General features: G+C 42.6%; 1 protein-coding gene across 2 annotated transcripts in view; it reads left to right on the forward strand.

Annotated features, from left to right (window-relative positions):
* The first annotated feature begins 14,078 nt into the window (after positions 1-14,078).
* LOC108389937 (placenta-specific gene 8 protein-like) overlaps positions 14,079-26,462 on the forward strand; it is a 52,022-nt gene continuing 39,638 nt past the window's right edge. For both annotated transcript variants that reach the window (XM_073237373.1, XM_037021177.2), the window contains exon 1: positions 14,079-14,518. The gene's annotated coding sequence lies outside the window, so the exon portion shown is untranslated. The remainder of the gene's footprint in view (positions 14,519-26,462) is intronic.

The raw sequence follows: 26,462 nt of genomic DNA on the forward strand, positions 1-26,462 counted from the left end.
GTGGCTGTGAGTGCCCAGGGAGAAGATGCCGTCTGCAAGCCAAGGAGAGAGACCTTAGAAGAAAGCAACCATGTGAATACCTTGATCTCATAATTCTGGCCTCCAGAACTATTAGAAAATCAGTTTCTGTTTTTAAGCCACTCTGTGGTATCTTGTTAGGCTGCTTTGAGCAAACTTGATACAACCTGGCACAGAAAAGACACCCTACAACTGTGGTTCACTCGAAAGCTCTCCCTTTTCACCCAATCCTACCTTTATGTCCTAAATCCCATACAGTGTTCACAACAGTGACAGGCTGAATAAAACCCCCCAGAGATGTCCATGTCCTAGTCCCAGAACCCGCGAGTACGTTACCTTGTATGGTGAGGGGCTTTGCCGATGTGATGGAAGAAGGACGTTGAGACAGGACGATGTTCCTGGTTTATCCAGGTGGGCACAGTATAACCGCACAAGTCTTTTTAAGAGGGAGGCAAGAAGGCCAAAGTCAGTAGTAGGTGATGTGACAATGAAAGCCAAAGGTGAAAGTAAGGCAGTGAAGGGGCCAAGCTGAGGAATGCAGGCGGCCTCTCTGGGCTGAAAAACACGAGGACACAGGCTCTCCCCGTGAGCATCGGGAGGACTCAGCCTTGTGAACCTGAGTTTGGCTTCTGACCTCCAGAATAATAAGATCATACATTCGTGTTGTTTTAAGCCACTAACGGGCTGGTAATTAGTTTTAGCAGCAACAAGTAAACAAAGACAACTCTCTGAGTTCTGATGGACCTGTCCTCTGAGCTGCCAGGGCGCTTGGTTGGTACCTGGAGCAGCTACTAAGAATACCAGTCCTGGAGGCAGCTCGCCTGGGCTGGGATCTTTGCTTTAACACCTGCCTGTGAATGATCTTGGGCCAGTTACCCAATTTCTCTGTGGTTCAGCTTCTCTAATAATATTATTAAAATTAATAACTAATAATAATAATAATATTCTTTTCATGAGTTTAAAAATCATCTTTTTCCATCTACGAAAATACAGATTCCATAACTGCAACTTTGTCTTATTCACTGAAATAATCCCAAGATGTCACACTATAGGCACTCAATAGATATTCATAATGTATTGCACAACAATGAGCCAACATTTGAGTATTTGCCAGGCCTGGTGTTAGGTGCAATCATTAGAGATTATTAATGCCATTCAGTAATGTATAAAACATTTACAATGTGAGGCACCACAATAAAAATATATTGTCATGTACACATGATTAAAACTATGTAAAATATATATAATGAAGACTAAAGAAACAAAAATTGATATATCATGGGTAATAGGTTATTATAATACTGTTTTATAATAACTTGAGATGGGCATTGGTCCTAAATTACATGTATGTAATGTATATTAAACTATGCATTGTTACAATGAATGCTAAACTATGAATGTAAGCATTACTATGAATGTAAGCTAAACTAACTAAACAATGAATGTAACCTTTGTTTCTTCCAATATTAGTTTTACTTTTTAATATTAGCATTTAAAAACATACTTCAAGGTAATCTATGTGTAACCCCTACAAAACAAAGGAAAGAAGACTATTATTATTATTTTAATGAGTTCTTTCTAAAGCAAAAGATAGGATAGGATTCAGTCCTAAAGGAAGGCCTGTAATTGCAGCCTCAGACTTCATATCTTCTTTTAAGTGATAATCCTTGCCCACATTTGAAAAAGAGTGACAGTTCTAAAAAAATAGAATTAACCCAACAGAGCACCAAAGTTGAGACATTCTTTTGGCTTCCAGTAAGTCACACTGAAAAGCCAGCATTTCCCCATCTCACTATGGAGCCACCTAGTTTCTTAACCATCATGTCCAAAGGCCTCCTGTGATGTTGGACAATGAGTTGCCACATCTTGCCCATTAACAGAAACCTGGCCAGGAATAGCAATGCCACCTTGCTTCTCCTCAGGAATGATAGATAAGGGGTGTGAAATAAAAAATTTCCCATCACTATCTTTTCTTCTATCTTTTAAAAATAATACCACATTTTTCCTAATGCAAAAGTAGCATGTACATTGTGGGAAGTCTAAAAATATAGAAAAGCACAAAGAGAAAAATAAAATACATTTTTGCATCATTATCCAAAAATATCCACTATTACCAGACTGAATCTTCTAGACTGTTAATAAGCATATAAACATATTTTCAGTAAAATTGAAGCCATACTGTACTTCTTTTTCAAAATCTACTTGCTTCACCTAATATTTTCCTGTGTCAGTAAATATTTCAAAATATGTCTTTATGGGTTGCCTAAGTTTTTATCATATGCAGGCACTATTACTTAATGTTGTTATTGAATACATAGGATTTTTACTTTTGTTCCTCCCTCACAAACACTAATGTTGTGAATAGATTCATAGCTTTGGGCATAACTCTGATTATTTCTAGGATACATTCCTAGGATATTTCTAGGATAAATTCCTTGAAGCGGAGCATCTGTGTGCATATTTCCAGAGACTACAAGGTGGGGGTAGAGACTGGGATGTGGTGACATGCACATTTTTAAGGTTTGGTTACATTTCTCAAATTATCTCCAGAAAAGTCTATATTTTTACCTCAGTACTTGAGCGCCTTCTTCCTCAGACTGCAGTATACATGAAGATGTAATTTTTTAATCCTTGCCAATTGCATAGGCCAGAATAAAACATTATTCTACTTACATTTCTGTGGTGAATAGTATAGCTGAATACTTTTCAAAATGTTAATAGGACATTCATGTTACCTTTTTGCAAATTGCCTACATGTCTTGTCCATTTGGTTATTGCTGTTGTTAATACAAGCTCCCTTGTTGATCATATCCCCAGATCTGATATTTGACATACTTACACTGTGTTCTTATTTTACAAGGTCATTTTATTAATAGCTATTTGATTATCTGTTTCATGCTTTAGATGAAACTATCTTTTCCATGGGGAAGGTAACAAGTTTCACATATTGTAGTTGTTCTCATTAATGTGTACTATTCAGTCAGTCATCAAACATTTGTTGAGCATCTCCTATGTCCAGGCACAGGCTAGTTGCTGTGCGAACAGAGATGAATTAGATATTCTTATCCTCAAAAAGTCACATATCAAGCTATGCTGTCCAATATGGAAGCCACTGGCCACATGAGGTGATTAAGTACTTGAAATGTGACTTGTTTGAACTGAGATGTCCTATAAGGGTAAAATACACACCAATTCCAAAGACCTAGTATGACAAAAATACAAATATCTCATTAGTAATTTGTTTATTCATTCCAAGCTGAATGTGTATTTTGTATATTGAGTTAAGTACAACATAGTATTAAAATTAATTTTACCTATTTCTTTTTACTTTTCAAATGTAGCTGCTAGGAGATCTTAAATTAAATTAGTGGTAAATGTATTTCTGATAAATAGCAACACTATATGACATTATCGATACTCAGAAGATTTGACCTACAAAAATTAAGTAACTCAGAATTTTAGTTTCCTTACCAGCTAAACATAGGGAATAAAATTTAACTTCATCTGTTTGGTGTGAGGCAAAACAAATTTCCTGGCACATGATAAAAACTCAAAAAATGTTAGTTCCTTTCTCCTCCTACTCCCTTGCTTTGAAAGGTAACCGGCAGCTATGGAAAAATAAAAAGAGAACACTGAGATAAATCAGTATGTCAGTTCTTTTAAAGTCTGTTCTGCCAACAGTGTTATCTTTTTCTCTCTGGATGTTCTTTTATGAGGAAGTTAAGAGCTAGATGACATTAAATAGATGGTGAATGGGTGGATGGATGGATGGGTAGATGGGTTGACAGACAAATCAGCAGGCCACTAGGTACAGAGATATTCAGTTGTTCCTGCTCATCTATTGACGTTTCAATCAGAAAATGGGAAAAACTCTTTGTTTTCCTTCTCTTCTCAACATTGAACTAGAATCATAAGAGCAGAACACAATGCCTCTTCCTGGTGCCCTGGCCAAAACCTTGGGGCTGTCTATGAGTCACCTCCTCTCACATTCCATATCCAAGACATTAGAAAAGCCTCTTGGCTCTTTATATGCAGAATCCCACCTTTACTCACCACTTCATCTGCTACCACCTTGGTGTAATCACCATCCTCTTTCCCTAGATTAGCGCTTCCCAATTGGTCTCCCTCCTTTTCTCTGGCCTTCTTTCATTCTGTTCTCACTGCAAGAGCCAGGCTGATTCTGTTAAAACAAGCTAGAACCTGCCAGGCCTCTGCTCAGAACCACCCAGTGGCTCCCAGTTTCTCTGGGTAAAGCCAAAGCCCCAAGCATGGCCCTCAGGCCCTGTCTGATCTGGCTGCCCGCTACCTCCTGGTCCTCACCACTTCCTCTCTTGCTGCACTCCTCCAGCTACACTGGGCACGTTGTGGCTCCTGCAATGCTGCCCCAGGTTCTATCAAGGCTGACCCCCAACCTCCTGCAATCTTTACTCAAATATCAACATCTCAGTGAAACCTTCTTTGTCTTCCCTTTCTAAAACTGCACGCTCACTATAGACAAACTTCTGCTTATTTTCTGTTTAATTTTTTCCATAGTAAAACATATGATACAATTATTTCACTTATTTTCTTTATTGTCTGTCTTCACCATCCAGAATCTATGTTCTATCAGGGCACAGATATTTTCTGTTTGGATCAACACTTTATCTATAATGCCTGGAATAATGCCTAGCACAGAGTAAGTGCTCAATAAATATGTATTCTGAATCATGTGTATAAATCTTTTAACAATGTAGTACTTGCTCATTAAATATTGTCATTTTTGCAGGCATTTTCACATTCTTTTTTTGTCCAAATGTTTTCTCTTTCTTGAAGCCATCAAGGAAGTTCTATTCACTTAAGAGATAGCTGATTTTAAAGTTCTATTTTAGGAAAACAGGTTTAACATTCAGTTCCTAAATGGTGGGTGGGAGCAGGAGAATGAGGAACAGAAAGTGGAGAACTTGTTAAAATTATGAATGAATGTTAAAGGAGAAGCTGTACCCACTAATAAAGTATAAATTCAATGTAAAGGAGTTAAAAGTAATTATGCAAGCATTCATTAGATTTCTAGTTGCTTACTTACCAGTTTAAAACTCTAAGAATCTTCTTTTAAAAATCAAAGTTATTAAGTAATTTTTTCTTTGGGCAGCATTAAGTACTGTAACAAACTGAAATATCATGACTCTTACTTCCTTTACAGGTAGGCAGTAAAAATTCTGATACTGATACTGTATCTGTGAAAAGATTACTGGGATCTGAGGTCAAGTGGTGTTAAAGGAATGCCTCATAAACACAAACTGCTTTCAGTTTATGTTATTTCCTCAAGCAGAGATAATGACAGCTTTAACACTTAAGAATCAAGAGTGAGTTTATGTTTCTGATCAATACTTTAGTACTAAAAATAAATGCTCTATGAATATTTTAAATAAATTCACTAGAAAACATGTTACAAATAAAGTTTTTAGCACAGGTTAATCAATCAGTAATTGAAAATTGTTGAGATCTCAGGATATCCAGAAGAATGTAGGAAAAGGCCTTCAATGTATATGGCCTTAAAATTTTACCCCATTGATACATTCATGTTTCTGATTTCTTCATTTTGTTTCTGGATGGTTTTTATTATTTGTGTAGCTAGGTTCTCCTTTAACATCAAATGTGAATGGAAGTTACATTGTCACATGCAATGTGTTCCAGGAAGAAGGAACAGCAAATGTAAAGCCTGGAAGTAGGAACAAACAGCAGATTCAAGGAGCAAGGTCAGATTTCAGATCTTATTTCTATAGCCATGCTACTTTATAACAAGTGGTGAAGATGCTGGTGGAAAAGCAAGGTGGTGTTGTCACTTTGGAAAATAGTTAGGCAGGTTCTTGTAGTTAGCTATGCATTCACCATATGACCCACCCATCCCACTCCTAGTGATTTACCTAAGAGGAAAGAAAACAGGTTCACACAAATTCTGCTTTTGAACAGTTACAGTAGCTTGTTTTATAATCACCCCAAATTGGGAAAAAAAGTGTCCAGAATCAGAAGGCTTCACAGCTGAATTCTACCAAACATTTAAAGAAGAGCTAATACTAATCCTTCTTAAGTATTCCCAGAAGTAGAAGAGAGGGAATATACCAAACTCATTCTATGAGGCCAGCATCACTCTAGTACCAAAACCAGACAAAGACATTACAAAATAAAGAAAATTTTAGACCAATATCCCTGAGGAACATAGATACAAAAATCCTCAACAAACTGTTAGCAAACTGAGTTCAAAAATACATCAAAAGGATCATCCATCATGACCAAGTGGGATTTATTCCAGGGATGCAAGGATGTGATGGTACAATATGCATATATAAATAAATGTGGTATACCACAGTAACAAAAAGGAGAAAAACCACATGATTATCTCAATAAATGTTGAAAAAACATTTGACAAAGTTCAGCAACTTTTTATGATAAAAACTCTCAACAAAATGGGCATAGGGGGAACATACCTCAACATAATAAAGGCCATGTATGACAAACCCATAGCTAACATCATTCTCAATGGTGAAAAGCTGAAAGCTTTTCCTCTAAGATCAGGAACAAGACAGGGATGTCCACTCTCACTGCTTTTATTCAACATAGTACTGGAAGGCCTAGCCATGGCAATCAGACAAGATAAAGAGAAAAAAGGATATCCAAATTGATAAGAAAGAAGTTAAACTATCACTGTATGCAGATGACATGATATTATACATAGAAGACCCTAAATACTCCACTAAAAAACTATTAGAACTAATAATTAAATTAAGCAAAGTTTTGGATACAAAATCAATACACAGAAATCTGTTGCATTCCCATATGCTAATAATGAACTAGTAGAAAGAGAATCAGGAAAAGAACTCCATTTACAACTGCATCAGAAAGAATAAAATACCTAAGAATAAACCTAACAAAGGAAATGTGAGACCTGTACCCTGAAAACTTATAAGATACTCATGAGAAAACTTGAAGAAGACACAAATAAGTGGAAATCTATCTCATGCTCATGGATAGAAAGAATTAATATTGTCAAAATGTCCATCTGGCCCTAAGCAGTTTACTGATTCAGTGCAATTCCTATCAAAATACCAATAGCATTTTCCAATGAACTAGAGCAAATAATCATAAGATTCATATTGAACCACAAAAGACCATGAATAGCCAAAACAATCTTGAGAAAGAACAAAGCTGAGGATATTACATGCCCTAGCTTCAATCTATACTACAAAGCTATAGCAATCAAAACAGTATGGCACTGGCACAAGAACAGATTTATAGATCAACAGGACAGATTAATAGAGAACCCAGATGTAAACCCACACAAATATGGCCAATAAATATACAATAAAAGAGCCATGAATATACAATGGGGAAAAGACAGCCTCTTCCAATAACTGGTGTTGGGGAAACTGGACAGCTACATGTAAGAGAATGAAACTGGATTACTGTTTAACTCCATATACAAAAGTAACCTCAAAATGGATCAAAGACCTAAATGTCAGACATGAAACCATAAAACTCTTAGAAGAAAACAGGCAAAAATCTCTTGAATATAAACATGAGCAATTTTTTTCCTGGACTCATCTCCTCAGGCAGGGGAAACAAAATAAAAAGTGAACAAGTGGGACTACATCAAACTAAAAAGCTTCTGCACAGCAAAAGACACCATCAGCAAAGCAGAAAGGAACCTACAGTATGGGAGAACATATTCATAAATGATTTATCTGATAAAGGGTATAATCCAAAATATATAAAGAACTCATTTGTCTCAACATCAAAAAAACATAACCCAATTAGAAAATGGGCAGAGGACTTAAACAGACATTTCTACAACAAACAAATACAGATAGCCAACAGGCACATGAAAAAATGCTCCTAATCACTAATCACCAGGGACATGCAAATCAAAACCACAGTGAAGTATCACCTCACACCAATCAGAATGGCCACTGTCCGAAAGACAAGAAATAGCAAGTGTTGGTGAGTATGTAGAGAAAAGGGAATCCTCCTACACTGTTGGTGGGAATGTCAATTGGTGCAGCCACTGTGGAAAGCAGTATGGAGGTTCCTCAAAAAGCTAAAAGTAGAAATATTATATGACCCAGTAATTCCACTTCCAGAAATTTACCAAAAGAAAACAAAATCCATGATTTGAAAAGATATATATGCCCCTTCATTTATTTCCACATTATTTGCAATAGCCAAAATATGAAAACAGCCAAAGTGTCCATCAATAGATGAATGAATAAAGAAGAGGCTGTACATAGACACAATGGAATATTATTCAGTCATAAAAAGACAAGAAATCCTGCCATTTGCAACAACTTCTATGGATCTAGAGAGTATTATGCTCAGTGAAATAAGCCATGTGACATAAGACAAATACCATATGATTTCACTTATTTCTGGAATCTGAAAACAAAACAAAACGAACAGAATAGCTGTAGACTCAAAGACACTGAGAAGTGACTAACAGTTACTATGAGGGAGAGCTGGGGTAAATGGATAAGGAGGATGATAAAGGGGCACAAAAATGCTCAACTATAATATAAATAGATCACAGCAATAGTAGTACAGCATGGAGAATATAGCCAATGATTCTGTAACATTTTCCTAGGTTGACAGATAGTAACTGCTCTAGTGGGGGTAAGGATTTAATAATATGGCTAAGTGTTGAACCACTGTTATATACTTGAAACCAATATAAGATTATACATCAACAATACTTCAATAAAAAGAAAAATGTCGTTCAACTGGTGAAAGGTAAACCATCTGTAGTGCATATGTACAGTGCAATACTACTCAGCAATAAAAAGGAGCAGACTACTGATACATGCAGTCACATCATTGGGTCTCAAATGGATTATGCCAAGTGAAGGAAGCCAGATGCAAAAGCAATGTACTGTAGGATTCCATTTTTATGACATTCTGGAAAAAGCAAAACTGTGGGAATAGATAAAAGATCAGTGGTTGCTAGAAACTGGATGTCAGGGGAAAGGTTGACCACAAAAGGGCTTGAGGGAATTGAAGTGGATGAATGGAATTGTTCTATATCTTGATTGCAATTGTATGCATTTGTCAAAACTCATAGAACTGTACACACACATGCAAAGGTGAATTTTGCAGTGTTAATTATACCACACACAAAGTAGAAGTCATTTTCATCAAGTTGAGAAGAATCGAAATGCAATCACATTATTGCCATGCTAATTGAGTTAGGAGCTGAAATTCTATTGCTGTCGATCTGTGTGTGGACTTCCGTTCTAGAAGAATCACCCCTTTTCCAACACCTACAGCCATTCATATAATTAATATTTATCAAATACAATATTTATCAAATATCTAATTTATTATACACCATGCACTGTTCTAGGTTCTGAGGATACCTCATGAACAAGTGCTGGCCGAGGCCCACCCAGCCACTTGGCCATCACCCGGTGGGCTGCAACCACTCCTCCACCAAGGTTTGTGTCCCAGCTTGAGGCAAGGGTGCCGCACTTCCAAGTTTGTTTCTTCCTTGGGTACTTTTCCCAGCCCTAGGGTATTCTTTAGAGTTCTCCTTACTCCTCATAGTTATTACTTTGCATTAGTTAATAACTCTTTCTATTAAACTTACCCTGTTCAAATTATGCTTGGCCTCTCACTGGCACAGTCTGACTGATACAGAATTGGTTCTGGGAGCACCTTGGGAGGTAGACCTGAAAAGACTGGATTTGGTGGTTGGTTTGGTCTTGCCCTTTGATTTGAGGGCAGTGCCGAACTCCTTGCCTGTGAGAAATGGGAAGCTGGTGATCTCTGGCCTGCTGGGCCACCACAATCAAACTGTCACCTGAGTTTGATTATAAAGAGGTACAAACTGAAGCAAGGGGCTTTGGAGCCCAAGTAGTTGTTGCCCGTAACTGATAGGGCAGCCAGTGAGGACTGTCAGGAATATAAAGAAATATAGTGTGAGATTGAGTTTTCTGAGGGCACTTGAGAGCTTACAGAAAGAAAATGACAAACTCAAATCTTTTAACTCAGCTCAAGTCACAGTTGGGAAGTCTTCCATGACAGCCTGAGAGGAATTTTTCTTTTTACACAGAGGACTGATATTGCTGAAAATTAAACACAGAATTTAGTTGTGCGGGTTTCTGAATTGAAACAATGGTTGAATTTATAGTTTCTGAACCTCTCTTTCCTGTTGAAGCTTGCAAATAAGTCCAGGTAAACTAGCCTTCCTTTGCTTAAATTACTGTGAAAACCTCATCTGGGGCAGATGTCCTGAAAGGGGTCTTTCATTCTCCTTAAGACCCAACCACCCCCATGTGACTAGATGTATAACTAAGGTTACATCTCAGCATGTGTCAGCAGGACAGGTACACACTATGATATAGGAAGACATAATTTACCTGCCAAAAGGGCCACCACACTTTTCTCAGGCATATCATTCAGGAATTTGGGGAGCATTGTGGGAATTCATTCTAATGATGTCAGAACAAGAAGCATGGAGTGTAACACAGGTCAGGCCAAACTCACTGATAAGAGTGCACTTATTAGAGTGCTTTCCTGGCGTGATGTGGAGGACGGAATCCAAAGGCTTAGGGAGACAGGAATGTTGGATGGGTCTTATCTGCAACTGCACATCCAGCCCCCAGCTACATTCCAGGAAGAGGCCCAGAAGACAACACTCTTCACTAAAGCATCTTCACCCTTTGAAAACTGTGGCTGCTCTCTTTTATAGGCTGGGTATGACCATTGAGAAAGATTGGCTGACTTCAGTGGGATGAGGGGATTCCACAGTAGTGGATTTGACTGCCAAAGACAAGCTGTGTGAGCACATCTACCATAAAAGGTGGCAGGGACGTATCACTAATCAGAAAGCTTTGGCTCACCAAGATCTTTGGCAGAGGCTAATTAATCAAAACAGATGGACTGCCTGCCATATGGCTTGATCAGTGTTACTGGGAAAACTCTAGGCTTGGTAGCCAAAAACTGGTCTTGAGTTGTGCTATGCCAGGTTACTGCCTTTTCCCAGTTTCTCAGCCTCAGTGAATGCAGACTCTGTGTTCCCTGAATGAAGAGTGTGGCCCAGGAGTCGTGGCCTGTCCTGACCACAGCCTCACAGGGGCAGAGCTGGAATCTGAGTCCCAGCCACTACGCTTAACCATGGTTCTCTTAACCCTGGTCTGAATGACACATAAGTGTAGCCACCACTCACCACAGTGTGGGTGCACACGGCATTCCAGATCCTAGGCAGCAAACGTGCAGTTTTTTGCAGGAAACTGTTATGGCTGCTTCTCCTTTTTTCTCCTGTGGGAGAAGAGGCTCCTAGGAACCTATGATAGAAGATAGTACCAGGTGCTTGTCTGTCCATGGAGCTGCTGTGCCAATAAACTCAGGCCTTTCTAGGCTGGCATGAAAGCCTCCTACTTCCCAGAAAGGGTGACCGAATGTCCTCGGGAACTGAGGCATTTCCTGGCCCATGGGACTTCCTGTGCTACAACTAGGGAAATCCTGAGCTGACTAAGGTACCCATGATGTAGGAATCCGGCCACCATTTCAGCAGCCGCACTGCCTTGGAGTACAGGAAAGTAGAAAAATTGCTCAGATATTATGTGATATGGGCTCTACTTCAGGATAGAATCAAGTGTGTTAATCTATTTATGTGTTGTTTTTTGATAAATTACTCTCTAAATGTTATATATCTTTTAGCCATTAGTTTTGAATCCAGTAGGAAGATGGTAAAATATTTACCATAAATTCAATGGATAAACAGTTAATGGAAAGCAGGCTTACAGCCCTAAATCACGTAGTCTGATAGAAACAAACTTGATTTCAAAATAATTTCCTCAGAGTTTTCAACATAGCTTAACACCAGTAAAAGCTACAACTATTAAGACAAACAAATAGTATGTAGATAATTAATCCACAAGCAATGTGGTAACTCTTAAACTTTCAACAGCTGTGTCCACTGAACTTTGGTCCTTTAAAAAAAGGTTTTCAGTTCTCTTTTCTTACCCCTTTATTCCTTCAGATAGAAAGGCTAATAATCATTTGATTGTTTTAAAAGAGACCATGTATTAAGGACAAGAGAAAAGTAATTATTTTCTATGCTGGAATCACAGGTTCAAACATCTTAAATTTCAAAACAGCCTCAGCAGCCATCTGATTGTGCACCTGTGGCTACTTAATGGGACGGTAGTAGATATGACATGTTAGGAATGATAAAGTATAAAAGCGTCTGTTACTGGTTTACTTCTTAAATTGAAATAAAGTGGAGTAGACTCAAGGTCTCCCAATTGACTGTCCTGCTGGAGAACCTAGTAGTAATAGCCAACACCTTAGAATGCTCCTGTGTGCCGGGCACTGTTCTAAACACTTTGCAGTTATAACTCATCTTACAGAGAGGGAACGGAGGAAGAGGGAAGCTGGGTAATGGATACAGGGTCACACAGGCAGTAAACAGTGATGCCCTCCTTCAGCAGAATCCAGAGTCCTTGCTTTAACCGCCAGTCTTATTGCCCCTTCGTAGGCAGCAGTGCAATTGCAAGCAAGGGAGTCAAGGAGGGTTCAGGCGTCCAAGATGATACGTGAGCCAGGGCTGAAGCCAAAAACTAAGAACCACTTTCACTTATAATAAAGACCCAGAAACAGGAAGTGGACATCCCCAAATGGTTGGGGATGAGAGCCTGTGGAACACAGAAAAGAGGATCCGGGCCATCCCAGAAATATTCCCCTGGCCACAGGGTTTAGCTGTTATGGGCAGTTCCTTAGAGGGGAGGAACTGGAAGTGGTATAAAGTGCAGAATGGATTCAATCATGTTTAAACCCCTTTGTCATCTTCATAAGATCCTGAATTATAGAATCCCTCTGGGAGTATTTGTATGTTGATAACTGGGCCCTACCTGATAATTACCGTCTCTATTCTGACTCCTAGTCTTCTCTATTTCCTGTGGGGGTGGGTGGGGCGGAGGGGGTAAATGTTTTCAATATGTGTCAAGAGCATGGACAATGTGATATACACGTGTTTGTTAGGTTCAATCTGGAGATAGTAATTCAGTATTTGAAGTCCCCTAATCAGGAATTACTCTCCAGAGTATGTTAGAAATGCGTGTTTCAGGACTCTGTATTCTAGAGGACCAGTTAAAAGTGGTTCAACTATTGCTATGTCAATATGCTAATTGTTAATAAACTTAAGAAATGTTAGAAATGATTTTTAATTGGCAAAAAAGTGGTATTTAAGATATGGTATGTGTAACTAGAAATACTGTAGAGCTCTCTTTGCCTTATATGTTTAGGAATATATGAATTTATGAGCCCAGGAGCCCTCTGCTTTCAGAGTGGTCTTCTGGCTCTGCCTGTGATCTGGACCTGAAGATTCTGCTATCTGTTCTTACTAGAAAGTGAGCTGAACTTGCCTCTGGAATATTAATATTACTGCATCTGCTTGATTAATGCTTTCATGCAAGGTATTTGACACTGTGCCAATGGTGGAGACAACTGGTATCCACCAAAATATCTATCTGCCCTTCTTCCTAGGGGCACGGCTGCAACACACATATATCCCACTGAACAGATAGGTGTGGTCAGATGGCTACATTTTGTCTAATGGGATGTGAGTGAAAGAATGTATGCCTATATTTCTAGGCCTAAACCTTAAGACTATAAGCGTGCCTCCCTTCTTGCCATTTGGCTAGGACCTTGGCCATGCAGAGAACAGAAGGCACTGGAGATGGTGGAGAACCATGTTAGAAGGCCCACGTGCCTGCCTGGAGCAGAGCCACCTGTTGCTTTAAACTACTGTATTATTATTGGGTCTTCGTTATATCAGCTTTGCGTTATCTCAACTAGTATGATACCTAGTGGATAGAGCTGAGCTTAGAGGACCAAATTGGTAAATTTGGTACAACAAAACAAAGCCCTCACCTATACCAAAGGCCTTCGACATCTCCCAGTAATTCATTAACGGCAACTGGACTTAGGCCAGTTTGCAGCATGTCCAGTCTGAGCTCAGTGAGAGAAAGGGAGATGCCAAGAGTAAGCTGGATGCTTGGCTTGGGCAGCTGGGGGACAGGCATTTTCTAAGCAAAGGGGTTCAGCTTCAGATATGCTGCATTAAGGTGGCTGCATGATTTCCGGTGGGCCCTGAGTCGGATGTTCAGGCCTAGACATCAGAAGAGAGAGATCTGGTTTGGAGATAAAGGTTTGGGAATCATCCACATGCAGTGATTACCCTGGGAGAGAGAATGGAGTGAGACAATCAGAGAGGGTAAGGCTGAGCCTTTAAAAAAAGCAAGCGGTTAGTGCACAGGGAAGGAAGAGAGCCTGCTGAGGAGGTGGACGTGTGTGGTGGCTATTACTAACCAGAACAGCAACATCCTGGAAGCCACAGGGGGCCATTTCAGGAATCAAAGAGCAGTTAATAGTTCCGGTGCCAGAGAGAGGTCAAGCAAAGGAAGGGCCGGAAAGTGTCCTCTGAATTTGGATGATGTGGTGGCAGCAAGAGCCAGACTGTGGTGGATTTAAGGTAAGAATTGAGGGAAGAAACAGAGGCAGCTTTTCAAGAATTTTGGCTCTGAATATGAGGAAAGAAGTGGGACAAGAGCTGACAGTGGAGGACCAATCTAAGGAAGTTTTTATTTCTTGTTGAGTTCAAATGAGAGAAATGTGAGCATATATAAGTGCTTAAAGGAAGGTTCCTCGGCAAATAAGGGTGGGAGATGTGAGGAGGGAGAGGGCAGCTGCTGGACTGAGGCCCCCGTGAGAGCAGGGACCAAAGCACAGGTGGAGGAATTAATTTGCTAACTCAGAGCTCAGAAGCCACACGTCAGCTGGAACCGCTAACTCCTCAGGCTCACTGTGTTCAGATGTATGGCCTCTCTTTCAGTCTGCATCGACCCACGCCTCAGAACTCATTCCTTCTCCAGTTTCTAGGGGAAAAAAAACTAGTATCCTGGGCATTTCCCAAGTTTTATAGAATTTGCTTAGAATTCGAGGATATGTAGAATGGAGTACACTGTGCCCAGAACATACCATCCTCAGACCTGGCAGAAGCATGCCTATGCTGGGTTGTGTGCTTTAGAGCGCCTTACTCTGACCCTCGTCTGACTGCTCTCCTTTCAGGGAAAGGAGGCTGTGGGGCTGAGGAGATACAGCCACATGGGTCCTGGCTACCCTCTTCTACACCATGGTCGATGCCTGAGACCCCAGAACTATCTGCTCTTCAGCCCTGAGCCTGTTTCAGGGCTTGTGCAGCCTCTTTCCTGTTCGGTTCTCCTGTGAGCAGGCTGCCCAATGGAAATGCATACCCATAGTCCCTGAGAGTGCCAAAGGGACACATGTTTTATGGATGGGGTGTAGATAGAGCTTAGATCTGCAGCAGAGGCCATCCATACCTGTGCACACAAGGCCCTCTGCAGTGTGGAAAGAGACAGTGGGGAAACAAAAGAAACTATCTACAGGCCAGGGAGTGGCTGCCAGGGAGCCAGCTGTCTCTCTCCATACTCTGTTGTGGAACCCAGGGAATCTGGTAACGCTAAATTTGAACCTACCCTTCCAGGTCTTTCTAAAAGTATGCTTGTCCAAGTAGGAGGGTAGAATATATTTTATTTAATAGTTATCCAGACTTTGAACTTCTAAGTATTTAGGCAGATGTTATGTTGGCTTCTTGCCCCAGACCCACAGTTGTTCTGGGAAACAGGCTCTAGGAGGAAGGTGAGTTGGGGAGCTCTAATATGGAGTGTTTGCCAGTTTCTGTGATGTAAACACTCCTACTGTGGGTTATTGCAGGCTATCAATATGGCATCACTGATAGGGTTGCACAACTTGCTCTCCTGAGCCAGCTGGAGCAGGCCATACCCATGTGCAAACCCACAAACACTCGGTGCTGGACTGGCCTGCACTGCACTACCTTGCTCTCCTCTCTGCTGCTTATCCTACACTTTCTCTTCCTCCCCTCCCTTTTCACCTTTCAGGAGCGACATAATTCCTTCTCCTCACTGATATGCAATACTTTTACAACCATCTGCTGCTGCTCAAGTCTAACCTTGGGTCTTCGCCTTCACACACTCCCTTCACACAGAAATAAATTTTCAAAATGTTGCTTTTAAACAAATTTGCCACTCTTTTCTAGAGAACTTCTTAGTGAATTCAAATCTTCTCCAGCCTGTTCCACTGCAGACTGGCTTATATAATAACTTGGTCTGGAAATAATAAACCCAAACCAAGGAGGATAATAAGAAGCTTTTGAAGCTGTAAAGCTGCCTTTCTGCTGTTGCCCCTGAATACCAACTCTTCACAAATTATGGACAGTTCTTCACTGTCACTTACCTGGCTCTCATTCTGAGTAACAGGTAAAGAAGGGAGTCCAACTTGAGGGGAATCCAATACCCATTTTATTCTGAGACTACAGCGGTAATTTGCAACAGGAGCCCTCACTTGGGTACTTGCCTCTGAGCCCAGGTTCTGGGAGCTGGTTTGAAATTCCCCCCTTGAGTTTGTCTGCTGAGGGTCTTGGAAACTAATTCTGTGCTTCATTCCTCATTCTGGAGATGGTCCCTGCGTGGACCATATGTGGACACTAAACACCACAATTGTTTTATGTTAGTGACTATGTAACTTTAATCAGGTATTCATTAGACTTAAACCAGTTGACTATTTCACAGTTATGGAATGTCTTTAATACTCATGAAAATGAAAATAAATACGAAATTCTAGAAAAGTTGCTGAAGCTCATATGTTAAAAGTAAGTCAATAATAAAGTTTGTATGTATATGCTCTCTGGAAAAAAGTTCTCTTTACAAATTTAAGCATTTTAGTGTCCATTTCAAGAATGGACCATAAAAATAAGAGTTTGTATTTGCTACCTCAAGCTGCTGGAGGCAAATGCCTACATTTTTGAAGCAGTTTGCATGGGATGGTCTTATCATACTTCCTCAGATTTTGTTCTAAAACTTAGAGAAAAGCAATTAACTCTGTTAGTGTTACATTCCCAAGAAAAATTGTTTGCAAATAGTTGAATTTTAGGCGATCACCCTCTCCAAGATAGGGATGGAGGGAGGATAAAGCCAGGTAGACATAGGTTGTATATATTAATCTCAGTTTGTGTCAGATGCAAAGAAATTTTTTTTAAGTCCCTTTGTCTTATTGAATCCTTACATTAATTATCATTTCCAATAATATAGATGCCAACTTAAACGCTGTCGCGTGCCCTGTCCTCGCCGGCAAGAACAGCATGCAACAACAGCAGGATTCTTCTGCAGAAAGCTTTATTCTTCAGCTCTTTGTGAAACAAATGAGTTGGGCAGGACCCAGAGGGGAAGGAGAGGCTTGCTTATATAGTTCTCATGCTCTGACCTGGTTGGTGCGGCTCCATATGCCTTATTAGCATAACCATTTGGTGGGTCTCATTGGTCCTTATGCCAAGGCGCAATTAGCATGTAGTTTAGTGGTGTGGGATGATTTGTCATTAGGAAGTTCGGGGCCTTCCGGCTGCCCTGCATGGGGCGCTATTTTCTGAGCGCGGCTGCCAACATCTCCCCCTTTTTTGTCTAACAGAAGCTCAAGGCGGAACTTGCCAGCAGAGGCGGAGACAGAGGCCTGACCTCCATCATACTTCCTGATGCCCCCTTTTTGGAGAGGGGTTCTGGGCATCTACCCCTATGCAGTCAGGCATGCCTCTCAGAGGGGTCCAAGACCTCTTGCAGTGCTTTGCCTCGCATCCTCTGGCTGGCGTTGGGACCGCTTGGTACAAAGGGTTTGGACCCTTTTTCTCAACCCTCTTGCACCATGAGCTTCTTAAAGAAAGCTGTGATTAAGCATTGAGGTACTCGGGCCTGGTGCAGTGCCACATGGGCTCAGGGTGCAAGAGCTACCTCAAGCTAAAGCCGAGCTTCCTTCTTAAGCATGTTGAGCCACACTTGGGGAGAGGCGCCAACGTCTATCGCCATTAGGGCTTGAGCAAGGATCACCTTGTCCTGCTTATGTTGGTTGCGGAGTCTGCATAACAACCAGAGTAAGAGCATGAGACCTCCAAGCAGGAACACGCCCATCCCAGCCATGCCCGCCCACTCCTTGACGTGGGAGAGAGCTCTGAGGAACCAGGAAGAGAGTCCTTCCGCTACGGAGATATCTAGACGGGTGGAGTTGATGTGGATAATTTCTCGCCGCAGCTCTTCTAGTGTCCCATCGAAGTCTTGGGACCAGTTTCCTGAAAGATACTGGGACAGGTCTCGTGACAGATTAGCTGCCCGTGTAAAATTTTTATATTGAATGCTAGTGATGCAGAGGGCACGATATTTCCGCTCACATCCCAATTGGGCCATTTGCCAGAGCACCTCCATTTGTTCCTCCACGAGATCTATGCGTTGATTGAGGATCATTATTCCTCCTTTCAGTTTGCCATCAAGTGTGGACTGTTGGTCCAGGGCAGAAGCTACTGAGGCTGCAAGGTTATTGAGCTCTGTAGCCGATTTGATGGAGGTGTCTAAAGCTATACCAGCGGCGGTGGCTGCGACCGCGGTCGCGGAGATCAGGAGCACTATGGCGGCTGTAACACCGAAATCGCGCCTTTCTCGAAACAGAGTCATGGTGTTAGGGGCGTCTACGGGAACAGGGACCCAACGGGGGATGCGGACTACCAAAGCATTGGTAAAGTTACGCGCATCCCAACACTGAGACAGAAAGCAGGTTTCATTGGAGCAGGAGTCAAAGCTACTATTGGATAAGATAAACAGAAATGGGGGGTATACGCATACTGGAGAAGGTGGAAAAAGGGAATTAGGTGACTCTGGACCTGATTTTGCTGAACACGTGTAGTTCTCGTTGTTATGGGTCATGATCATGTTCCAGTGTGCGCGCATGTGGTTATTCTCGCACCAAAAGGTGATATTTTTTACACCGATTCCCCCACCCTGGAGGGCGGAAAAGGGGGAGAGGTCGGTACACGAGCCATTGACTCCACACAGCATCCATTTATGGAAGGGGTTCATGCTCAGCTGCTGACGAAACTCGCCTTCGAGCACCTTTACTGGCCACCAAGCCTCATTGGCTGGCCGTCCCTCCATATCTGGGGAGATGGTAAACTCCTGCCTCTCAGTTGCCCACGTTACTACAGTTGACTGACAGTCAGTCCAGGGCCACAGCTCTCCCTCATAGTCGCCCACACAATGGGAGGCATATTTGGGTTGACGAGGCCTGTCGGTGGAATTGTTCCTGGGAGAGTGTACAAATGTGCCATTGATCCAGAGAACCATCTGGTGGATAGTCATGTTCTTATAGGACGGGCTCCCTTCCTTATTAGGCCCTTCAAATTTAGCTGACATAACAGGGAGGCTACTGGCCTCTAGAATTATGTCACTGAACCATCCGTATTTCCTCCGTTTCAGGGAGATACAGCCAGCTAGATTCTGAGTGGTGAAGCATAATGACCCATTAGTTACGAAGGATCGGTTTTCTCCCAGGGGAGCTACTAGGGTGTCTTTAACTAAGTAGGGCAAGTTCATACTAGTATTGGTAGTGAAAAAGCGCGGAAAAACGGCTGCATTGAAACGGACAGGCATAGGCTTAGGAAAGGCAGACAGGATTCCCCATCTCAATACTCCCTGAGTCGGGGTCTCCAGTGTCAGGAGCAGGGTCAGGAGGTACAGCGAAGTCATCTCCTTTGTTTAGGACTTTCCTCGTTAGGCGCTCCGGGATCCAGAAGGGATTTTCTTCACCCTGGGGGAAAACACACACAGCTCCCCTGGATCTGATTATGATTGGATCCGGGCCCTTCCATTGGTTAGATAACACGTCCTTCCATTTTACTAGTTCTTGTGGGTCTTTTGGCCACTGATTATGGCGATCCGCTGCTGTATGGCTTTGAGCATCCAGATTCAAAAAATTTATAGTGAAAAGTGCTAGGGCTATGGCAGTTTTTGGTGTGGGGGGTATATCTTCAATTCCCCCTTTTTGTTTAAGTAAATAGGATTTGAGCGTGCGGTTCGCGCGTTCCACAATCCCTTGACCCTGTGGGTTGTAGGGAAGGCCAGTGATATGTTTTATCCCCATGTGATGACAAAATTGAGCAAATTTTGTAGAGGTATAGGCTGGGCCATTGTCTGTTTTCAGAATCTGTGGTAACCCCCATGCGCTCCAAGCTTCAAGGCAGTGCTGGATGACATGGGAAGCTTTCTCTCCTGACAATGGGGAGGCAAAGATGACTCCTGAACAAGTATCCACGGATACATGTACATATTTCAGTTTCCCAAAAGACGAAATATGCGTCACATCCATTTGCCAAACTTGTAAAGGCCTAATACCTCTGGGGTTGATCCCAACATGAGGTGTGGGAAGGAAGCTGCAGCAATGTTGGCAGCTAAGGACAATGTTCCTAGCTTCGGCCCTGGTTATGCTAAACCGCTTGCGCAGTGTTTCGGCAGTGACATGAAATTGTGTATGGAATTTTGAAGCTGTGGTGATAGGGTCTAGCAGGGGAAAAGCTATATTTCTGGTTGCGAGGTCTGCCAGGTGGTTGCCTTGGGTCATAGGCCCGGGAAGGCCTGAATGTGCTCTGATATGAGTTATATACAAAGGAGATTGCCTATGAAGTAGTGCTGATTGTATCTGTTTGAACAAAGTGGCTACTGGGCTGGACGCTTTGATTAGCCCGGCCACTTCTAGAGATTTGACTGCATTAACTACGTAACAGGAGTCAGACACAATATTTAAAGGTTCAGGAAAGATTTGTAGGACCTCTAAGACTATGCGACATTCCACTATTTGTGGAGTGTCAGGCGTGTAGCCTTTTGTCACAACTTTGCCATCATGGACATAGGCACCTGTGCCTGTCTTAGACCCGTCCGTGTAAACTGTTTTTCCATGAGGCAGCGGGGTTAGGCTAGTGACCCGAGGAAATACTAGGAGATGATTTTTGGCGAAGTTGATGAGGGGATGTTTAGGGAAATGATTATCAAAGGTTCCTGAGAAACTGTAAGCAAGTATGGCCCAATCATCGTTCATAGCACATAATACTTGTATCTGTTCTACGCTGTAAGGGGTTATAATTTTAGCTGGAGCCCCTCCGAAATGTGTCATGGAGGTTTTTACTCCTCTCAAAGCAAGTTTGGCCACGGCTGCTGGATAGTACTCTATTGTCCTAGCCTGAGAGGCTTGGGGATGAATCCAGATCAGTGGGCCGTGCTGCCATAAGACTGCTGTTGGCAGCTCTGGGGTGGGAAGGACACACAACTCAAAGGGTTCATTCGATTGCACTCTATTTAATTGTGCTGTCATCAAAGCCTGTTCTACTTTGCGAATGGCTTGTAATGCCTCAGGTGTGAGGGAGCGCGGTGACGTTAGTTGTGGGTCTCCTTCTAGGGTTTTAAATAGTGGAGTCAATTCAGTGGTGGGTATCTTTAAGTATGGGCGCAACCAATTAATATCCCCTAGGAGTTTTTGGAAGTCATTCAAATTTCGCAATTGATTATGTCTTATCTCAAGCTTTTGGGGGCAAATTACATCTGTGTAAATGGTTGCTCCTAGGAATTTGCTAACACTAGATTTTTGGACCTTCTCGCTTGCTATATTCAGTCTCCAATTTTCTAGGGATCTAGTGAGATCTATATATGCTTCTTCTATTTCCGCTGGTTGTGGGGAGCAAAGAAGGATGTCATCCATGTAATGGATGATCTTTAGCGTGGGATAGGTCTTACGAATTGGGTCTAGCGCCCGCTGAACATACAGTTGACATATGGTGGGACTATTTGCCATTCCTTGAGGGAGGACCTTCCACTGAAATCTGGCATCGGGTTGTTCATGGTTAATAGCTGGCAAAGTAAAAGCAAATCTTTCCCTGTCCTTGGAGCTTAGAGGTATAGAAAAGAAACAATCTTTAATATCTATTATGAGCACTTTCCATTCTTTGGGTAAGGCAGAGAGGAGTGGCAGTCCCCGTTGTACGGGTCCAAGCATTCTCATTTGAGCATTTACTGCTCTCAGATCATGAAGCAACCTCTATGATCCTGACTTTTTCCTGATTACAAATATGGGTGTGTTCCATGGGGACACAGAGGGTTCTAGGTGTCCCACTTGGAGCTGCTCTTGCACTAAGCAATGAGCTGCTTCTAATTTTTCAGAGGATAGGGGCCACTGAGGAACCCATACGGCCTCCTCTGTGAGCCAAGGTATGGGCATGGCATCTTCAATGGCCCCTATGAAAAACCCAGGCCGTGACGGTCATTCTTTACTTTGGGCAGGATGGGCTCTATGTGTCCCTGTTGGTGTTTCCCCAGCCCCTTGCCAGGGATGTATCCCATGTCCATCATCATGCCTTGGGCGGGGGTGGAGTATTCATTAATGAGTTTGAGGCCTAAGTCTCTCATGACATCCCTCCCCCATAAATTGACCGGTAGAGGGAGTACATAAGGGGTGACTGTACCCTCTTGTCCTTCAGGGGCTCGCCATTTCAATGGTTTGGCACTAATTGAAGGGCTTGACTCATATCCTAAACCTTGTAATGAATGTGAGGATTGGGTCACAGGCCACTTGGAGGGCCACCAGGTTGCAGAGATAATACTTTTATCTGCTCCAGTGTCTAGGATTCCCTCAAAGCTCTTTCCCTCTATTTGAAGAGTTAATTTTGGTCTGTCTGCTAAATCTAATACTATGAAGGCTGAATCCCAGTCAGAGGAGCCGAAGCCCCTTTCTCCCCTCTCCGTGTTGGTAGCAGGATAATTGGCGTGGAGACTAGGTAAAACTAAGAGCTGGGCTATGCGGTCTCCCGGGGATATAGGATAGATTCCTCTGGGAGCCGAACACATGATTTTTACCTGTCCTTCATAATCTTGATCTATGACTCCGGGATGAACTACCAGGCCTTTCAATGCAGCAGAAGAGCGCCCTAGGAGTAACCCAATGGTATTTGGTGGTAGGGGGCCTTTAAAGTCTGAAGGGATAGGCTGAACTCCCATCTGTGGAGTCAACACTATTCTGGTGGTGGCACGGATGTCCAATCCCGCGGAACCTGAAGTGGCTCTCCTTGGGGGGCCTGGTTGTTCCCGAATGACACTTGCGTGCTGGTTGCCCCATATATTTGCGGGCCCTGGTGACGGGGGCCCCTCTGGGCGTTTTTTGGCAACTCTAAGGGTTTCCCTTCTATATCTTTAATAGACCGGCACTCATTAGCCCAATGCCTGCCTTTCTTACACTTAGGGCACAACTCAGGGGTCTTTTGGGTTGTTTGTTCTGAAGCTGGGCTCCTACACTCTCTCTTTATATGTCCTAATTTCCCGCATTGAAAGCATTTGATACTTCTGTTAGTGATCCTGGCTTGTTTGTGGCTCTGTAATATGGCCACGGCTAGGCCCGCATTGGTGAGTGGCCCTCCTATTTCTCTACAGGCTTTCAACCAGGCATGTATCCCTTTTTGTTTCCAGGGTGTTATCGCCTGTCTGCATTCCTTGGTACATTGTTCAAACACTAATTGCTCCACTAGGGGCATTGCTTGTTCCTGATCTCCAAATATTCTGCCTGCGGCCTCCATCATACGAGCGACAAAGTCAGAAAATGGCTCGCTCAGCCCCTGAATAATTTTTGTCAAATTGCCTGATACTTCTCCTTTGTTGGTGAGGGCTTTCCATGCCTTGGCGGCGCACGTGTTTATTTGTGCATATACCTGTAAGGGGAAGGCGGTCTGGTCGGCTACCCACTGTCCTTGGCCCGTCAGCATATCATATGACCATGCAGGCTGTCCTTCGGCCGCGTTTGCGCGTGCCTGGGTCATGCTGATATCATGCCACAATGCCTTCCATTCTATGTATTGCCCCATACTAGAAAGGCATGCCTTAGTTACATATTGCCAGTCTGCGGGTGTCATGGCTGTCTCTGTTAATCTCTCAACTTGTGCTATGGTATAGTTAGCACTGACTCCATAAGCCCGAACGGATTCTGCTAACTCCTTAACTTGTTTATGGCTCAGGGGCTGGTGAGAGCGTACACCGTTATCCTCAAATACAGGAAACATTTGTCTAATTGCCTGAAGAGTATCTGGGTGGCAAAAGGAGAGTGCGCCACTCACGTAAGGTGGCGGGGCAAAGGGCGTCGGGGGACACCCTGCTTTCATTTTTTCCTTGGTCCGCTTTTCAACTTTGCTGGTTCCCTTACTTCTACACTCTGCGGTTTTATTTTCTTCCCCTTCCTCTGCGGACGTTAATTCCTCCTCAGATTCCCTATTGGAGAGTTGGAGGTCCCTCAACTCTTTCCAGGGGTATTTACTATTTTCTCCGAGGCGATTGTCACTCGCTTCTCGGGGCTCTTTTGCTTTTGCCCTAGGCGGGCTTTCTCCCTCACTCTGAGGTTTCTTTACCTTCGTTTTTGTGGCCTTTTTTCGGCCGCGCGCGCTCTCTGTTTCCCGTTCCGTTTCTGACATGCTCTCTTGGATATCTGTCAATGCTCTCTGACCTTCTTTTATTACCTTTTCACATCTCTCATCTTGCAGACAAGCTCTAATCAGTTTCCAGAGGGGCCTGGTGCCTCCCCTCAGGCTACCCTCCTCCTCCTCTCTATCAAGATCTTTCCCCAGTTTGTCCCAGCTCGGGATTGAGAGGGACCCTGAACAAATGAACCAGGGGGCCACACGGTCTATCTCCTTCACAAAAGATCCTAAGACTTTGCTGGAGACCTTCAAGTTTCGCTCTTTGAGAGCTGTCTGCAGCGCCGTGACTAATGACGGTGCATTCCCCATGGTGCCTCCTTATTTACAGAGAACCATCAACCATCATCCTAAAAAGCAGGGGCCTCTCGGAACTTACCCCTCCGGGCTTTCTTCTGACCTGCAGTTCTGAATCCTCTCCAGATGTCTGAAGGGTCCTCCCTGTGCCGGTGATGTTCTGGTTCCCGGGATTCGGCACCACTTGTCGCGTGCCCTGTCCTCGCCGACAAGAACAGCATGCAACAACAGCAGGATTCTTCTGCAGAAAGCTTTATTCTTCAGCTCTTTGTGAAACAAATGAGTTGGGCAGGACCCAGAGGGGAAGGAGAGGCTTGCTTATATAGTTCTCATGCTCTGACCTGGTTGGTGCGGCTCCATATGCCTTATTAGCATAACCATTTGGTGGGTCTCATTGGTCCTTATGCCAAGGCGCAATTAGCATGTAGTTTAGTGGTGTGGGATGATTTGTCATTAGGAAGTTCGGGGCCTTCCGGCTGCCCTGCATGGGGCGCTATTTTCTGAGCGCGGCTGCCAACAAAACGCTGGGTCTTAGACTCTTCTGATCATACCAAATCAACTTACCCAATACTTAACATTGCTGTTAGAATAAATTAATGTGAAATTGACAATGCTTCCTTAGAAGTAGTAGGTAAAATCTAGGGATTGGTTAACATTTCAGTACAAATAATTTTGAAGGAAAGTAAGAAATAGTCTGTTTCTGTCAGTTAGTACAGTCTTTAGCCTGATAAAAATGTTTCAATATGCATTATGATTATGATTATAAATCAATATAAATTAATTATAAACTCCCTGGAGGCAACAGCCATATTTATATTTTCTCTGTCATAGGACCTAATAGGACTTTCCAATCTCCCTATTCCTAGTCCAGATTTTCTTTTTTTTTCAGAGGAGGTTTAAGAGGAAGCTCTCTTTCTTCAAGGTTTGTGTGCTGGGAAGATAGCTAATGGTACAGAAATCCAATCTTTTTTTTGTGGGTCAAAGAAAGGAGATAGGACATCAAGTTCTTAATGGAATAATTGACCAAGTAGGAGACTATCTTTCATACCATTATAAGAAAAGATAGTCCTCAAATCATAATCTAGTAAAATCCCTACCTTGTTTCTGAGAAAGTTTTTGTAAGAAACTAATATTAGAGAATTGGGGTTACAGAAGAAATCGTATTAGCCATATGAAACACACTTATACACATATAACTACTTATGGAAGGAGAAATTTTTTCTACCCAAGGACGACTTAGAGGTCCCTACTTCTCTCTCTTCATTCTCTCTCATAATTCCCTCCCAGTAAGTGGTCCAGAGGTAGGTCTGGGTTTCCATGGTGGCAGGATATTCAAATATCTCAAGATGCTTCACCATGTCCTGACTGACACCTTAATTAGCCACACTGCTCACATCAGAGGACACAGTGAGATGAGGACTCCATGTCTCCTGTCTCGAAACAGGCTTGAAATTCTTGTTTGGTGCCTGTTCACTTTCCCCTTCTGAGCAAAGTCTTCTCTTGTGAAATTCTAATGCCTTGTATAGAATATTCATAGTTTCCTGGTTGTCATCCTTGAAGATTTCTTTGGCTTTCTCAATAGCAAATCTGATATGCGGCTTGTGGCCCTGAGATCAGAGTCAAGTCTCACACACTGCTCCTGTTCCACCACAGGACATTGTCAGGTGTTCTTGCCACGGCTCACATTTGCAATCTTTGAAGTCCATTAAGCAAGGTCTCAGATTCTTTGCTGCTAGAGCCTTCATCCCTAGTGCAGGTTATATCT

This window comes from Manis javanica, chromosome 5 (assembly GCF_040802235.1).
Source record: "Manis javanica isolate MJ-LG chromosome 5, MJ_LKY, whole genome shotgun sequence".
NCBI lineage: Eukaryota > Metazoa > Chordata > Mammalia > Pholidota > Manidae > Manis > Manis javanica.